Genomic DNA, 15,970 nt, shown 5'->3' with positions numbered 1-15,970 from the left:
AATCAATCCGAGTCAAAGTAAGTTGAATTGAGGCGAGGGAAGCTCAGTGGAGCTTTGATACCCAAGGCCTCACCGCTATCACAAGGTGGCGCAGTCACGCATTCAACTCACAGAAACCATCATGAACTTCGAGGTGTGCTTTAGAAAGTAACCAATATCCTTCGAAATTTTTTCCTAATAAGCGCGTTACCCTATCGGTCTCGTTCTAGTCAAGTTTTAAGCTTGGGTTCGCGTTAGGTTTCGTTTTCCTAAGACGGGCAAGAAGGGAACGGTGATGAAATCCGAACCCTTATCTTGTATTGGCCAGGCCTTGCCCTTTACTAGGAATTTAAAAACAGTCCAAATTCGTCCTCAATCAATGAATCAGCTTAAGGAATACAGTAACTCGCTTACAGGAGATTCACGAGTGTTTCGATGGACTTACCTCCCGTACCAGACGGGGGATCAACTGTTGAAGTCGACTCGGGCCACGACTCCTATGTCATGTACGAACCCGAGGGGCCGAGACGATATAGTAATCGTCGTCCTTCCCTGCCCACAGTTTATATATATATATATATATATATATATTAATTAATAATACCCTTCCGTAGGGTATGAAAAATAATGTCCCAAAATTGAAATTCCAAAGTCCATAAAAAAAGTGCAAAAGAAAAATAAAGTCTAAGAAAAATAAAAAGTATAAAAATATAAAAATAAAAATACAAATATCTCTCTTTTTCTTTTCTCTCTTTTTTCTTTATTTTTTTGCTTTGTGTTTTTTCCTTCTCTTTTAGCTTTAAGATTTAATTCCAAGGTCTTTAGTATCCAACTTCAAACCTGTAATACAAAGACACAACCAAAGAGACGTAAAAAGAACAAATGGAATAATAAAAAAAATAATAAAAGCCTAAAAATCCTACCTAAGCACAAATCCGCATCGGCGGCGCCAAAATGATATTGATTTTTGATTGTGATTGTAGTAAATAGGATTCGAACTCAAAGATTTGTGAAGATTAAATTTAAAGGTTTAATAAAATTATATACAAAAAATATTAACAATGGTGAGAGGTACTGGGACTAAGAATTTCACCAAATTCCATTCATGTGATTCAAATAATAATTCCATGCAATTATAGCTCAAATATTAAAAATATGGACTCTTATTCTTTGCCAATATAGATTCTCAAAATATTAGTTATAAATCGTAAGCATGGAACATCATACATTTAAGCAAGCATGACCCATCAAATAAAATGATAACTAATTAATTTGAACCATAAATCAATTAAAAACAAGTGCAAAAGTCATAAAAAGAATTATTAAAATTACCACATGCGTGAAATAGGGATCCATCCGTCGTCCCAGTGTTGGGATTAGCTTCTCATATTAATCACTTTCTCAAAATACATGTTTGTTGCTCAAAAGTTGATTAGAATGATAAAAATGAGTGAAACAGTGAATGTACGACCCACAGAAGGCGTCACAAAAAGACCGATAAGAGACAGATGTTGCTGATGTTGAGACTGCACTGCGACCCTCCGGTGTGCGTCTTAGACACTTTTTATTAACGACTATCTGTGTTAGTCTATTCTTCGTGTTCTTGGTGTTCTTCATCATCAGCAGCAGCAGAAACAGAGTTTGATCAACTCGTGATTTCTTGCTCCTGAGCTATCCTCTCGACCTCCAACTCTCGACAACCCTTCTAGGACACCCAGGGAACCTATTTATACCCAACAGCGACAAGAAATAACGTTCATTAACTCTCCATGATCCTCCATTACTCGGTGTTAAAAGAAAATATTTTCTTCCCTGAAATGATTCTCAACGCGTAAACAACTTCTGATACTCACTTATTTATCTTCTACACGCATCTTCAATGACTAAGTGTCATCCAAACACGAGCAGCACACATCAAACTTGCTGAAAATCCGTGAATATCATTTTCAAACCCATGTTGCCATGATTTCTTCCACGTGATTATCCAGCCAAATTCAGTCGAAACAATCACCCATACCAGCTCTTTTATGATATATTACATGTTTCCACAAATTTTCAGCGATTGAATCGCACAAAATCACGTCCAAATGCAATCGAGAAAATCTGCCAGTGAAGAGCAAATATTTTCCCGCCAAAATATTTTTTTGAATTTGTGAAGAAGGTCACCCCTTATCCAGAGGTCCCGCCCTTATCCGTTGCTGGAGTCCGAATAACACATGTCCCTTGGGGCGCCTTTAGTAATTTTTCTGGGTTCCTCCGGTGCATTTCTGGGGTGTTTTAGTACTCTATCCTAGGGTGTAAAACACCACTTTTCGAGCCAATTTCGCCGCAAGAGCTTATTTTTCCAAAAACATCTACAAAAACATAAAATAACACAATAAGTATTTAATAAAGTCTAACAATACAAAACATTGGGAACAAAATAGACACATAAATGCGTCTATCAGACACATAGGCAGAAAGGAAAATAGAGTCGCAGATGCATTGGCCTTCATACCTTCTATGTTAATAGATCCAGTTGCAAGGGACATAAAAATACAAACACTCTTTTTACCATCTATAGAGAAAGGAGAAGCAGGACAAACAGATGTGATGACAATAGAAAATAGGGAAGAAGAAAGTATAAGCGAAGACAAAGATTGGAGAACTGAAATCCATTTATACCTAGAGAAGGGAGAAGTACCAAGAAAAAGGTTGGAGGCACACAAATTAAAAAGTCGTGCGACGAATTACGAATTGAGGGACGACATTCTTTATAGAAGATCATTCCTTGGACCTTCGCTCAGATGTCTTACGCGAAAAGAAGGGATCGAAATTTTAAAGGCATTACATTACGGAGATGATGGTAATCATAGCGGAGGAAGGTCACTCGCATACAGAGCAAAGGTACCAGGATATTATTGGCCATACATGCATGAGGATGCGAAACAAGTCTCAAGAAGATGTGAAGAATGTCAATGTCATGGCAAAAAGATACATGCACCAGGAGCGATGCTAAATTCATCAACAAATGTGTGGCCCTCTGGAAAATGGGGGATTGACATTGTTGGACCATTTATACCAGGAACGGGACAAAAGAGATATTTGATTGTCGCAACAGACTATTTTACAAAATAGGAAGAAGTGAAAGCAATTCAGCATATTCGTGATAAGGATATATTCACATTCATCTTTGAAAATATTATATGCAGATTTGGTATTCCTGCACAGTTGGTATCTGATAATGGAAAGCAGTTCGAGGGTGAGAATATAGAAATGTTACTTAATGCATTCAAAATTCAAAGAGGCAAATCTACTCCTTTATATCCACAAAGTAATGGACAAGTAGAAGCAACAAATAAAACGATCGCAGACAACTTGAAGAAGAAGTTAGAAGGGCAGAACAAAGGATGGTGCGAACAAGTGCATAATGTAGTATGGGCTTATAGGAAAACAAGGAGAGAAGCAACAGGAATGTCACCTTTCTGTTTAACATATGGGATAGAGGCAGTATTACCAACATAAGTTATTATTCCAACAACAAAGAAAGAAGCTTGGGAGAAAAATCTAAGTGCAGTTCTAATTCTAACAAAACTTGATGACTTAGAGGAAGCAAGAGAAGTCGCTTTGCAACATATGGAAAATTATCAACAAAGACTATCTCGAGAATACAATAAACGTGTTAAGATAAGAGAATTCCATCCAGGAGAATTGGTGTTGCGAGAAACCCCAATTTACCATAGAGGGGGAGATGGAAAATTGGAAAAGAAATGGGATGGACCCTATATAATAAAAAGGATAGTTGGGAATGGAGCTTATGAGTTAATGGATCCAGAAGAGCGAGATATGGGTCGCAGATTAGATCGTCCTTGGAATAGACAATATTTGAAGAAATATTATCCATAGGAGTTTGCGAATGTTATTGCACAAGTTAACACATGTGCGAAGTTAATCATATGAATCCTCATCCTTGAAAAGGGATGTAGCATTTGATTCAATAAACAAATTTGAAAAGTTCGCCCATATTTAAGAATTTCTTTTTTTTTAAGAAAAAGGCAAATATAAGACCTCAAAATAAGACCTTAATAAAAGGCACCAGAAGTGATTTTAATCAGATTGGCTAGGAATTTGAATGTGACGTGCAACCTAGTTCGCATACATGCAAGAGGCAAAAAAAGTAAGACCTATCGCACATCATAGTCGAATAACCTAGAAAGCATGACTCAAGGGAAAGTTATACCGACCCTGGAACTTGAGTCATGGAGATTTGGGGTGAGAACAAACGAAAATGCCCATCCGGGAGAGGTACCTTAAATTTTCAGTCCAAGGTAATAATCTTAGATTGAGAGACTAAGGTGAGAAAGTCTCTCCCAAGGAGTGCAGAAACTCGATCAGCGCGCCGAGGTACACGGTTGAGTCAAGAGTGCCCGGGGCGTATGGAGCGTACCTTGCCACTCTTGACAAGTCCTGACTATGATGCACTCGGTCCGAAGATACCCCAATTAGATGGTTATTTTCATGGTTATTTTCATGGGTTAGATTATTAATCTGATCAAGAGAATAGGAATGTTGATTATTTAGCTGGTTTAACTGAGTCTGCAACTTCTCGTTATTCGCTTGGGTATCCTCAGCAAGATATTGAAAAGTATATCTGTCCAAAACTCGCCACTGGTTTAAATCTTAATAAATGCATGAAGAAATTTAAGGAATGTTGGTAAGCGAAGAAATATATCATAAGATACAGTAAACAAAGGAGAAAAAGTCACCTCTAAGTTCTTGATTTTGGTTGCGAAGGTTTTCAGCCTCAAGATTTGCAACTTGAAGTTCTCCCTTTAATTTTTGGACCTCTTGAAGTTCCATTTTCAACCTATTGACTTTATTTTCCAAAGAGGCATTTTTTTGCGAAAGTTCCAATTGAGAGCAGCTAGATTTAAAACGTCATTCGTCAAGAATCATTCGTCGGTGAGAATCCTAAAGAAGATAGAAGACACTGATAAGGGGTTAAGATATTAAAGTTAAGTGAAAACATGAAAAAAGGCACTTACCAAGACATCTAGAGCAGTATGGAAGCTTGGATCAACATCTATTATAGTGCTATCAGAGGGAAGTTCGCACAAAAGTTTACTTAAAGCAGAACAAATACGAAGTTTGCAAGGGTCATTAGTAGAGGATTGAGCAGAGTTGATGACGTCGGATAGAGTTTGTGAAGCAAAATTCACACTATCCATAGATTTTTTGCTAAGAGAAAGGGAATTTAATAATAAAGAAGAAGACGAAGAAGCGGGGATGGATATAGGAGGAGAAGGAATAGTAAAATCTGTAGGGGAGGATACATTAACAGAATTTGGTTGAGGATTAGTATGGATGAATGAAGAAGAAGTCTGAGTCGCATCCGATGAATTCGCAGAGGAAGTAATAAAAATATCTTTTGTCCCTTGATCAGCAGCAGGTTCTTTTTCACCAGGAAAAATTTCTTCAAAGGTGACAGACATATTTGCATCCGAAGTTTGAATTGGGGTGATAGAGGCATTAGTATCAGAAGTTTGAATTGTTGCTAAAGGGGTGACGTCTGCAACATCAAAGTCAAGAATAGAAAGATTTGACTTCATTACTGTGGGCTTGCGAGTTTTCTTAACCTTTGATTTCTTGACCCCACCTATCTCACAATCAGAAACCTGCGAAAACCAAGTAGATAAGAAATAGAGGCAACAATATTGTTTAGTTAAAAGTTAGATATTTTTTACTTCTTTGTTGTGCGAAGTTTTCTTCTTATGAGATTCTTTATTTGTAACATCTCAGAAAGAATTAGGGTTTGGAACAGTTATCCTCAGGGCGCTTAAAGAAGAATTTTTCCTGAAATAGTATGGGAATTGGGTTAATTAAAAAGATAACAGTTACAATCAAGAATCATGATTATCATAAGAATAAAAGGATAAATCTCGAAAGAAGAAAACAAACTTTGCATTTTTATCTATGGCAACAGTAGCAAAAGAACAACAGCGGTAGAAGCAGAAGAACAGTAGCAACAAGAATGAAACAAACAGAGGAAGAAAGAGAAATTTTGGTGAAGAAGAAAAGGAAATTATATTCTTCTTGAAAATAAGTCAATAAATAGGTAGAAGAGACAACCGGTTATAGACGGTTTGAGACGGTAAAAAGAAGAAGAATCGACGCGTTTGAACAAATGAACTGGAATTCCAGAGGAATGTTGGCAAGGTAAAATACGAAAAGATATACACATGCGATATTACAGGATGAAAATTTCTCATATCGCTCACTTCACAATGTAAGCGAAATGAGAAGAGGAAAAATGTAGGAGTGGAATATCGCACATATCAATAAGTATGCGAAGTAAGGATTATCTGATGTAAGAGAGGACTATCGCACATGGCAAAGTTGAAGTGACGTATTGGATGATGTGAGCAAGATCACGAGTAAAGTGTGATGTTCTATGCGAGGTATACTATGTGCGAGAATGGGTGATTGTGAATGAGCGAATGTATCGCACAATAGTTCAGAAAATAGTGGATCTATTATTTGTCATCCACTATGAGGAATCACTATATAAAGGAAGGAAGTCATCACATAGAGAAAAGGATCTTCTAGTGTGTGTTAGACAAGATACTGGGAGAGAGAAAGTTTGTTTGGAGAGGAAGTAAAGTCATTGTAGAGTCATTGTTATCCATTGTATCCGATTATAATCCTTGAAAGTTAATAAAGAATTCATTATAATTACTTAGAAATAATCTAGATACATTGGGGTGTAGTTGTAAGTTTTCTTGCAACTACACTAGTGTGACCTGCTCGGATGGCTTGAACTGGTCTTGCTGCAGTTTCTTCACTTCTAGTGCAAACACTGCCTCTGCTGGAACTGTGGAATCGATACAGTTCGCCTGAAAAAATTTGGAAGGTGAAGTTCATCAAGACTTGGAACAAAAAGATGCAAACCAAATTGCAGTATGGATGTACAGAAACTGGAAGAACAAGCATAAAACTAAAAAGAAAAGAGCACACTTCTTGATTGATATCACAAAGTGACCACCATCCAATCAGATCGCGCGCAACATGCTTTTTCCCACTGTTATTCTTCATCAATTATATTAATCAATTATATATATAGAATCCAAAATACGTACGATAGTAATACAGTTAGCTATCTAGAAGTGTTGATACATACCTTGATACTGTTGTTTGTGTAATAATCGGGGAGCAACAAATACTCAATACCTAACAGTATAAGAAAAATGAATCAATAGATACGACGACGGAAAATGTTTCCGTAGGATTAGTTAAGAATAACAAGAGGGTTGATGATGCAGGTGGAATTTTAAAGCAAGTAAAAACGAACATAAACGCATGCAAATATTGTCATCTCCATTATCCATTGGTCATGCCTCTGCAGAACTTTTGCTTGTAAAGGCCAAAGCTATAACAAACGTACAACTAATGGTTTACGTCAACAGTACAATGTAAAAAGATACTGTACAATAAAACCCCGAGTGAATTATATATATCCACCTTTGATGGCACACACAGCTTATTAAGAACCAGTACTACTCCAAGTGCTGCTAAGCTTAAGAGCTTTAAAAAGTCTGCAACCTAAATCTATATATATAAATTATAGGCATACTTTCATGCATTACCTTTCAAATCACATTACAGAACTAGTGCAAAGTCTTACAGAACCATAATGCAAAGGAAAAAAAGTAAAGCTAATTAAGAAGCATTGAATTACTGAACTATATATGCTAGAGAAGGTTTGGTTGAACACATACATTTATAGAACTGGGGAAAAATGTTTTCCATATATTATTGGAACTGCACCGTACACGGCTGCCTACGTACCCATTACGGGATCAAGCCCAACGTAGTTCTATTCTATTACAACTGCTTAATAGTTTGACTACGATTATAATATCTTTATCCTTTAGTAAAGTGTTGACCAATCCATGGCTTCAACATTGGCTTTATAAGCAACAGGATCCCATCCAAGCTTCGATATCATCCTTGCTTCAGCATCACTTACTTTTAATACCTTTCTCGAGTCGTTCATCAAAATCTCCCGATAGTTGTTTTCTTCTTGTTGGACATAATTATTATTACTTCCTTTTAAATCTTCCTCAAGTGATACTGCAACACCATCTTTAGTAGTAGGAGTACTATCTTCAGAAGTTGGTATTGCTGGTACCAAATCATTACTTGCTTCTAATTCTCCTTCGAGTAATTTTGCAAAGTCGTCTTCGTCTTCATCTTGTTGGAGTAAGCTGAAGCCGGAAAGATAATCCTTCGATTGATAAGTTGGTAACACGGCATCTTGAACTCCGAATGAAGAATCTTCTTTAATAGCAGCATCTAGTTCTTCGACTGACTGGGAAAAGTTGTTATTTGGAGTAGTGGTATTAAGATTATCTTCAACAGCTGGTATTGCTGGTACCAAAGCATTATCATCAAACGTAAATAAATCCACCCATTCATCACCAGTGAGAGGTTCAAACTCAGACGTTGAGGCTGCAGAAAGCATTGTTGTTGGTGCTGGTACTGGCACGGGCACATAAGGACTCATTTCCGGTGGCTGTGATGGAACCCATTCTGATAATTCTGCGTTACTGAAAAGTGGTGCTGATGGAAACCATGCTTCTGATGACTCTCCATTTATTAAAAAGTTGTCAGTGAGAAATTCACACTCAGGCAGTGGCACATATGGATCCATTGTCTTTGTTGCTGCTGGCGGTGATGATGGAACCCATGCTGCTGCTGATTCTCCGTTATTGAAGACTGGGGCTGCCTCTGCATCCGTAAATTGTGATATAGTTGTTTCTGCTGGCAGTGGTGATGGAACCCATGAGGTTGAACATCCATTGTTAATTGGTGGCTCTACAGCAGGCATTGTATCCGTTGAGGGTGATGACATAGATGTCCGTTGCCTCTTTGCTACAGGTTGAGATTGTCGTTTTTCTTCTCGTACTGCATTGACATTTATTACTGGTATTTTGCTTTTAATCTCACACAAAACATACTCGGGATCCGTCTGTTTACAAGTTAAATATTAATCAATCATATATATAGAATCCAAAATACGTAATAACATATATTTAGATTATGATTTAGAAGTGTTAATACATACCTTGATGTTGTTCTTCGTGTAATAATCGGGGAGCAACGAATACTGATGCATGATCCAGTGACCCTTCTCACGTTCCACTTCACTCATCTTTTCCTTAGGAACATTCCACTTAAAGGTAAACCCTCTTTTCGTTCCAATTATTTTTACTTTTTTATCATCTTCATATAAGGGTGTTGGTTTTTCTCCCTTCCACTTTCCTTCTCCGGTATCTCGTTTCACATTCTTACCATTTGAACTTACCTTGGTTACGGGAGTGAAAAAGTACCCTTGGTTTCTCTGAATCTCTTGAAAGAGGAGGAAGGGATTTGAATAGTTGTAGATGTTTTTCTCAAATATAAAGCAACTTACATCATTCAAAGTATTTTGTATTTTTGGAACTAGATAGTCTTGAATTAATTGCTTGTCGGTTGGCATAAATCTGTATCCTGGAGGTAATATTCCTTTATAAAACACCATCTTCGTCTCCTGTAAATCGTAGAACATCCACATGATTAACACTAGAAACTAAAATAATTCGTTGAAGTGAAAAGCCAAGAATTGATTGTTATAACATTAAAATATCTACTAGAAAGAACACCAAAAACTCATCTAAGTCACCTAACGCTAGACGCCTAATTCACAAACAAGATTTGCATGCGCAAGAAACTTATAAATAATTATTAGAAAAGAACATCTTACTGTGCCCAACAGAACAAATTTAACCCAAAAAGTAAAAAAGAATTGCTCCATAATTATCAAACTGAGTTTAAAAGTCCAAGAAATGATCGTATCATAATATAATATACAAGAACTGAAGAACATCAAACGAAAACCATCTTTCTTCACGTTTGAAAAAACAGGAGTAAGAATATGTAACGCTATGCCAATACGTACGCCTAATTCATAAAAACAAATTGCATGCAATTCAAGACATCCTGCTTGAAACATACCTTAATCTTTTCTCTCGCACGATCCGCAAACTTTTTTCTTAACTTCTATCTGTCTCTCGCTCTCTAGCACTTTTCTTTCTCTCTATCTTTGTATCACAGAATTAAGCTAGCTTGTATGTTTATTTATAGGGATTGAAGTAGGTTTTCTAGCAGGAGTAAGTTTCATAAAACTAATAGGAATTGAAGTAGGTTTTCTGGCGGGAGTAAGTTTTATAAAACTTGAGCCTTAAGAAAGCCAAATCTATTCAAATAATAACGAGATTCCGAACCAACTTGAATAATGAAAACGAAAGAAAAACTGATATGTATTCAGGAAGCATATTGGGATTGAGCACCAAAAATTTAAGGGAAAGTTAGAAGAGATTAACAAGGGTCGTGTTCTTCGAAATTGCCAGCGTATAAATGGACCTCATCAGCAGTCAGCGACTTCCTTGAAGGAGATATTGATTGGGATCTAGTCTCAGGTTGTCGGCCTTGTCTATAGCGAGCCTGCTCCAGATTTGCAAGAACATTTGTTATGGTTGAACATCTTACAATTCCCGCATTAAGATCCTGAAAATGCACCGCTTAAGCTCCTTGTAATTGACTTCCAGTATAAACAATAATTTGACAAGTCAAAGATGTCCAAGTTTATTCTTATTTGAAGAAGAAGACAATGTAGTGAGACACAGAGATTTTACACTACCTTCATCACTGTTGAAATACATTTTTGTCTTTAAAATCTTCACTGCCCGAGAAGTACTACCCAAGGTCGACAATTATATATTGGTATCCCTCCCCAATCAATGCCATTCAAAAATTAGCAGTATCCTTTTTATTCATTGATCAATATATGGGTGGATGGAGGACCAGATATTGCCCCCCTCAGTCATTTTCCGGTGTGTTCATTGATCACCTAGTAATTGAGACCATACCCCGTCATTCTTTGATGTGTCCCTTGCTGATACAAGAGGTATGAATATTGAACTGAAAGAGAGACAGTTGAGCATATGCTTATGCATTGCACTTTTTCCTTTGAGATCTGGAATTACTTCATCAAAGCTTTTTTGATTGAGCTCTTTAATGCTTGGTCTTGTAACGTACTCCAAGGGAGAGGGAAACAAGTATGGCGCATCATTCATTATGTTGTGTGCTGGTTATTGTGGAAGGAGAGACTTAATCGCGTTTCTGGTAACAGACATAAGATCTGAAAATGATTTGGTAAAGCTTACTCTTATCTTGCGATAACGACACCTTCAAATTCGTTAATTCCTGTCTTATATGGAGCAGTTGGGATATTCTAATGTGACTGTAAGTTAAGATTGTCCGCAGGGGTTGAAGTGTTTTCCATCCGTGCTGAAGATCAAACTCATCTCTAACATTAAAAAGAAGAGAATCAGCTTTAGGCTACTATATATTAAAAAGAAGAGAATCAGGTTTAGGCTACTATATCTGTTGAACATTGCACACCACAAATGCCATTAAATTAAAATGCACTTTCAGAAGGGGGAAAAAAGTACGCCGCTGCCGGGGATCGAACCCGGGTCACCCGCGTGACAGGCGGGAATACTTACCACTATACTACAACGACTTTGTTGATGCGAGCATTTGACTTACTATTATATAGAGTGTGACATGCGTATGTTAAATGACCAACAACTTTGTTGATTGCAACCCGTCACCAGTAGGATACTTTGGCCACTCAACGTGCATGTCTTCTTGTAGGAGTTCGGAATCTTCGGATCTTCTTCTTCCCTGAAATTGGTGGTTGGTAATTTCTGCTTCCTCTAATTTCAAGCGTTTGCTCAAATCTTGTACTAGCCGGTTGGTAGAAATTTATTTTACACTGCTCTTTTATTTTACTGTTACAAAAGTCATTTTTTCTTTATTCCATGCTAATTAGACGGGTAGTATGAGATTGAAAACCCCCTTGATTAGCCATACTTTCTGGCTGTTGGATAAACTCGTATGGATGGTTGCAAACTTGTGACATGCATGTGGTAAAAAAATTGTTGGGTTCTTTAGGCTTTTGGACATTGATTTTGAAATTTGTGAATGCTAGTGAATTTGATGACAAGTATGAATGTTGTAATTTCGGGTGTGATGTTAAATTTCTCTTCTTTTTTCTTCGTTTTGTTTTCCTCTTTCGCAGAAACAATCTAGATAGGGAATCCAAGGTAAAGTCAGTCAACAATGGAAAGAGCGCAGAAAGAAGAGGCAGATGTTAACAATATGTATGTGTCTAGGTCTAGTCTTGTTTCAACTCTTTTTAAATCTTCAGCTGATTCAGATGTAGCAGATTTGATTAGTAGTTTTATCTCATGGAAGTGTTCTTTTGTCCATCGTGAAGCTAATAATGTAGTAGATTTTATTGTGTCAAATCCAGGTAAGATAGAATGTCATCAGGATAATATGCCAATATGGTTGTCTTCATCTATCGCTGAGGATAATACAACTTTGGAGTTTGGAGTTCTCTTATTCATTTCCTTTCTTATTAAAACGAAAATATTTCTCACAGAAATCGAGAAATGGAACTACCAAACTGGTAGCTGTGTCATAAAGAATGAATGGTCCACCATTCTGGACCTCGCGGAGGACAGCTGGGCCTGGTTAGTAATTATGGGAATCATTCCTGAATGATTTGCGAACGTATCCGAACTAACCGAATCCGAATGATACTTCCAAATTATTTGAGCTCCGAACCTAGTTCCCGGATTATATGGACCTCACGAATGATCGGCGAACGTATCCGAACTGACTGAATCCGAATGATATTTCCGAACTAGAACTCCCATAGGTAACTCTCTGACCAGAGTTCTGTTGATTGGTTTTTGTTTGATTTTGTATATACTTTATATTTAAATACAATTATTCAGTTAAAATCTTCTATCGGTAGTTGTTTAACCAGTGTTTTATTTGTTGATTTTTGTTAAAAGTCTATAAACTCGTTTTATAATACATTTACGTGATTAAATTGTTTACTTCTTGTTAAATAATCACGCTAAAATGTCTTTTTCCATCTTAAAAATCATTAGGGATGTTCATGGTCGGTTTTGGTTCGGTTTCTAGCCAAACCAAAACCAATACTATCGGTTTCTAAAAATCTAAACCAAACCAATCCATTAACCATTGGTTCGGTTTCCAAATGGTTCCATCCGGTTTCGGTTTGTCCCAGTGGTTTTTGGTTAACCAATAATTATGTCAAACCAAAAAAAAAAAAATTATACAAATTTACAGACAAAAAAATCATACCTGCCAATAGTGTTGGTTTACACAAATATATAGACAAAACAAAAAAAAAAGAAAATCAAAAATAGTTAAAGCTTACTCTAAATCTAGAGATCAAAAGAAGATATACAATATATATTAATTTAGTTATTGACAAACAAAAAAGAAGGAAGAAGGGAAGAAAAAATTCGAGTAGCAGTAGCGGCTGCTGTAGTTGGGGGTGGAGAAGGAAGGCGACTGAGAGAAGGAGAAAGAGAAAGAGGGAGAGTATCATAATGAAATATTAGATTTATGATTTCTATTTATCCTCTAAATCAATTGGTAGAATCTAATACTTGTAAATCAACGGAAAAATTAAGTTTAAAAATTAATCGGTTTTCCAACGGTTTTTGGTTCGGTTTTATAGGTCAAACCAAACCAAAACCAACACTATCGGTTTCCACTTTCTACACCATAACCAATCCATTAGTAAATGATTCGGTTTGGTTCCTTCTTAATTGGTCTGGTTCGGTCCGTTTCCAGCGGAAAACCGAAACCAGGTTCAGCCCTATACATCATATACAAATAAAACTAGTCTTGTAATAAGATCATAATACTTATCAATTTATCATATATGTAATCCGAATTTTAAGTGTCGAACTCGCATTTATAAAACGAATATGCACGTACGTATGCCGTTTCGAACTACTGTCCGAACAATGAACTGTTGACCGAATTTTTGACCGAATCCGACCTATCTGAATCCGTATAATTCCCGTACGTATGCCGTCCCGAACTACTACTTGTACCCCGAATTGCTAACTAGGAGCTGGGGTCCCATTTTTAGGTTTTGTTGTGTCTAGAGCCTAGTTATTAATTCTTCGAATCATTCCCGAATGATTCGCGAACGTATCCGAACTGACCGAATCCGAATGATACTTCGAACTATTTGAACTTCGAACCTAGTTCGCGCATTATATGGAATGAGAATGTGTTCTTGCAAATTTGTTTTAGTTAGAACTTGACATAAAGATAGTTTCACCTTTTCTCTGAACCTGTATCAATGTTATAGCCTGTGAGTGATATGACTGAAGGAATGAGAATGTGTGCTTGCAAATTTCGTTTATAGACTTCTTATGTTGCGGTTAGCATTTTATAAAGTTGTTCCATTAGTTACCCAAATTTCTTTATACTTAGGTTGTCTTATACTTTAGTGCCCCTTACGCAGTTACTAATTTGCTCTCAACTTCAAATTCACAAAAGTGAAAGAACCGTTATAAAGCTTGGCAAAATAAAATTCATTTATTAACTTGGCTTATGGATATTCATATATGCTCTTTATTTTAAGTCATCACTATTGAGCCTCATTACATACTTAGAAAATATGATGAAAGCATAAGTTTTTAGCAAGCAAGATGAGCCCCTGGTGCCACACCAAGTTGACTGCAGTAAGCCTTGAAATATCTGATTCTTGCCTGGACGGCATTAGAGTTTCCTCCATTGCATTCCATGTATTAGGAAATAATATATGAGAGTCTATATTTAGGAGATATGCACATTAAGTTGTGAGAGTTATATTAGGAAAGTGTTTATGTTTAGAGTTTGATCTTAGTTAGGAAAGTACCTTGAGTGGTCGTCAAGTTTGTGAACAATATAAATAGGCTGTTGAGCCATGAAAGTTGATACACCGAATTATTATCAATGTAGTCTTTTATGCTTCCGCGTTTATGTTCTCCTCTCTCTTGCTCGATCCTTAACATGGTATCAGAGCAAGGTGAGAGGAAGAGAGATGAGATGAAGAAAGGTTTAAAAACAGTTAGAAGAGTTTTTCCGTTTAGGGTTAAAAAAAAAAAAAAAAAAAAAAAAACGGCGCAAAGTTCTAATGATAATTAAACTGGTGTTTGGTTTTGCTTGAAATTAAGAAGACGTAAGGTATGTTGCTGCTCCAAAACCCGTTGCCTGTCAAGCCATGTTGCTGTTTTTCAAAGGAAGGAAGATGCTGTCATGAAAGCTAGGTTACTGTTCGTAACTTGTTGGATTGGAGAACAAGTTTTGGTCGCTGTTAGATTTGTCAAAAGCAGTGATGCAGTGAGGATGGATGTCGTAATAGGATCTGCTGCCAGTTATTTTTCTTGGAAGATTGGCGGTTGATCGATGAATCTGAGTTCCAGTTTGGTTAGAGTACGGAGCAAACAAAGAAGAATTGGTGAGTTCGTGTTGGCTGTCGAGAGTTGACTGCCAGTTTCTTGTCACGGGTGAACACGAGAACAGAGATGTAGAAGACTCGCTGTTGAATGCGGATTAGAGTTGATTAATGATGAAGATGGAGAATACTCAAGTGCGGATACTGGTTGTTGTTCGGACGTGGAAAAGTCTGTGGATCAAGATGATAACTTGGGTGGAAAACGTTGCTGTTGATAATGGTGAAGAACGATCAATGATTAATCATGCTGCCGTTAATGGTGGTTATCAACGGACAGATGGGTGTAGGTTTTAGAGGTTCTTACGATGGCATCAATCCAGCAATGACGATGACCGGAGATGAAGTTTGTTGCCTTTGGCAGTGATAATGAGGTGATGTTGTGCCTCGGTGATTGCCGGTGATCACAGCGGTTTTGGTGATGATGCTGAGAAGAACAAGGAAGAGTTTATGGGTCTTACTGCATAGAAGGGGAATCTAAGTGGTTGTTGTGATGGTGAAAGTTACGGAACAGAGTTATGATGTTGGGGTTTCACGACCTAGAACAAGTACTTGCTTACCGTAAAAAAAAAA

The 15,970-nt window shown here is 37.0% G+C and overlaps 1 long non-coding RNA gene and 1 other non-coding gene across 2 annotated transcripts; one reads left to right on the top strand and one right to left on the bottom strand.

The window, feature by feature from the left end:
* Positions 1-11,509: 11,509 nt before the first annotated feature.
* Positions 11,510-11,581, bottom strand: TRNAD-GUC. Its single transcript has one exon. It is a non-coding gene; the product is annotated as a tRNA-Asp (tRNA).
* A 173-nt stretch (positions 11,582-11,754) lies between these two features.
* LOC113337047 lies at positions 11,755-12,755 on the top strand. Its single transcript, XR_003354093.1, has 3 exons — positions 11,755-11,814; positions 12,143-12,224; positions 12,377-12,755. It is a non-coding gene; the product is annotated as an uncharacterized LOC113337047 (long non-coding RNA).
* Positions 12,756-15,970: the final 3,215 nt, after the last annotated feature.

Source organism: Papaver somniferum, chromosome 1, assembly GCF_003573695.1.
Source record: "Papaver somniferum cultivar HN1 chromosome 1, ASM357369v1, whole genome shotgun sequence".
In the NCBI taxonomy this organism is placed as follows: domain Eukaryota; kingdom Viridiplantae; phylum Streptophyta; class Magnoliopsida; order Ranunculales; family Papaveraceae; genus Papaver; species Papaver somniferum.
The sequence above is the reverse complement of the archived record's forward strand: the minus strand, read 5'-3'. Positions and strand labels throughout refer to the sequence as shown.